Source organism: Pleurodeles waltl, chromosome 7 (assembly GCF_031143425.1).
Source record: "Pleurodeles waltl isolate 20211129_DDA chromosome 7, aPleWal1.hap1.20221129, whole genome shotgun sequence".
Classification (NCBI taxonomy): domain Eukaryota; kingdom Metazoa; phylum Chordata; class Amphibia; order Caudata; family Salamandridae; genus Pleurodeles; species Pleurodeles waltl.
The window spans coordinates 1,157,466,008-1,157,468,872 of NC_090446.1; the positions used below are offsets into that span (position 1 = coordinate 1,157,466,008).

At 39.9% G+C, this 2,865-nt stretch overlaps 1 non-coding gene across 1 annotated transcript; it reads right to left on the minus strand.

Moving 5' to 3' along the window:
- Window positions 1–331: 331 nt before the first annotated feature.
- On the minus strand, window positions 332–451 carry LOC138247489 (U5 spliceosomal RNA). Its single transcript, XR_011194527.1, has one exon. It is a non-coding gene; the product is annotated as a U5 spliceosomal RNA (small nuclear RNA).
- Between the last annotated feature and the right edge of the window lie 2,414 nt (window positions 452–2,865).

Below are 2,865 nucleotides of genomic sequence, written 5' to 3' on the forward strand. Positions count from 1 at the left end.
CAATGAGAAGGGAGAAGCAAGAGCAGATCCAGAAATAAAACCCAGATTGGATACAGTTAAGTGTTTCATTTACCAATTGATCCTTCCTTACCTGTTGTCATATATTGCTGCTTTCCACATGGTATTGGATCCTTTCAGATGATATGGAGTTTTTTGTGCAGCATGTGTCGTTCTTATATGTCATGTAACAGGGCTATAGGTTAATCATGTTACAGGAAGAATCACTCCCCAAAACCGAGTTGACAGATAACAAAAGAATGTTGTTGCACTTGAGGAACCAGTAAATAATCTGTCTATTGTATAGCTATACTTTTGTTTACTAAATAAGGGTAACCCTGCACTTGGCAGAGCTTTCAAAAATTAATTGATTGAAACTCTTATATGTTCCTCTCCACGGAAATCTTTAGTAAAAGGCAAAAGATGTATTTGGTTTCAAAAGAAACCGCAGTATACTTTTATTGGCCACAGTCTGTGGCGCCAGGAAACACCGTTCCACAGACTGTCAGGGTGATTTAGTTTACTAATTTCATCTTCGAAAACCCTTTAAAATACAACCAATTTATAATAATTGTTGTAATCCGGTACATTGATGAAACACTTATTGTCACAAAAAGAAACAACAGAAGGACTCAGAAGTGATATGGAATTATGGGTATGTAAATTTAGTTGTAAGTCATATGACAGGAAATGTTGCACCACAATAGTTTCCCTGCTCAAGTCATAATGTTGGCTCCTTTAACTCTGCACATTTTGAAACTTGCCTCACACAGTCTTTTGTGAGGATCGGTGGAACCCAAAAGGAGGATTTTTATATGCCTGCATCAAAGCATGCTCGCTGGCTCGTTGCTATTATTTCCAAGACAATGAATGAGCCAGTGTGTTTTGTACCTGAAGTTTATGAGGCTGCATCAGCTGCTGTAACACAACAATTATTGGCAAAGAGGATTGAGTTAGAGGTGTTAGCGTTGTAAATTCTTAACTGGACTTTTCTTGCCACATAAATTAAAAATGAAAAGTAAAACAGTCAACATAAGTGAGCCGATTCAAAGTGCCACGGCCACCGTGAGCATGAGGGCGAAGGAGAGACACATAAGAAAAAGAAGTTAGCTCCTAGTCAAACATATTGGCAAAAGTGCAACTATCCATGTAACATGGTCGATTGCCAAGGTGGTAACAAAACTGCCCCAAGGAGGGACAAATGTAAAACATTTACCAATCATAACAAAGGATTTTTGAAAGGCAAATGAGCGATAGTGATGGGCGTGCAGTGGGTGTGGTTAAAAGCCCACAGATAGATTACAACAGGCCAGAGCGTTTGCACGCTCAATCTAAAAAAAGCAAGGCACACAACCAATTCTACAGAAGAAATAAAAGATAAACCTTTCCTGGCACCTCCTTCAGTCCCCGTAGGTTGGATAGACGCCTCTAGGTTTTGATTATAGAGTGTATCCAATTTCCTCCATGGATACACAGCAAGTTGCGAACAAACATATTTGCTCATATAATGGAGAATCTCAGATCCCTCTTCCAGGTTTACTGTCTTCAGGGCATCCATAAGAAATCTGTCAGAGAATATAGTATGTACAATAAAAGGGAATGTGTTCACTGCTGTAGTTTATGACAGAAAAGCGCAACCAATTCTACAAATTTTATTTGCCTGTTTTTGTCTCCATGGTGCGGGAACAGGCTGGCCGAACATACTGGCCTGATTTGTAAGGCACTAAGGGAAGGTCAGTGGAGTTGAGGGAGGATCTGTCACAGTCAGCATGTGCCTCAGTTTGAACGGTCAAGTAGATTTGTGTTGATGTGTTCCATGTCACAGGAGACCTTGAACAACAAATTGGGCTGGGAAAAAGTCACTCACATGCCATACCTTTTTTTGAATTATAGAACAAAACTGATGGTTGGAAATGTTTGACACAACACATACTTAATATAGAGAACTCCGATGGAGGCATTCAATTCCATTGTTTTTTTAAGGCATGTGTACCATTACAGAAGATGACTAAACAATTAATTAATGATACAAGGTAATGTAATGGCATGCTATTTTGAGGAATTCCAAAAGTTTAGGAAGTTGTTTATTAAGCTCTTTTGGCTATTACCTTTTGTTACCTTATCACATCCTACTAAATCTGAAGGGTATGCTTTAATCCTGAGGTTGCTGTGCCGATATAGTCAAGTTGTACCTAACTGACGAAGCCAGTAACTGAAGTATTTGGCTGGGTATTTGTTGTCCAGTGTTGTTTGTGTTTGATGTGTTTAAAAGCTTATTCTAATCAGTTTCCTTGTTGCTTTTCCGTTATTTTTATACTCGATTAGTATAACACCTTCAATGCAGAGTGAATGTAATTTTATTCAGTGAGGATGCGTCTTTAAATTTTTCCTACTCACTCGGGGTGAAATACAGCAAACACATGTTTCTCCCCCTCCTGGCCTGCAGGCGTTGTGATACTTTGCCACTAAGCTAAATTTATAAGTCAGGGGGACACATGCACCTCCCCTTACACTGAATTCGTATTGTTGTCAAATTGGGAATCCAGGGCCAGATGTAGCAAAATTTTGCAAGTCGCAAATGGCCCGAATCGCAATTTGCGACCCCGCAAAATCGGAAATGGGATGCAAAAATCCCATTTCCTTAGTGCAAATTGGGATGCAAGCCATTACCGACTCGCAAAAATTGCGACCTGATTTTGCAACCCGCAAATAGGAAGTCGCAAATTGCGAGTCGCAAACCATATGAAAAAGCCACTCGCAAATTGCGACTAGTCGCAAAAAAAACATTCTGCACACCCAAATTACCACTAAGTCAGAGCAGGTGGTAACCAGAACCAAAGTAGAAAAGGAGACCCAGAAGGCATCTGG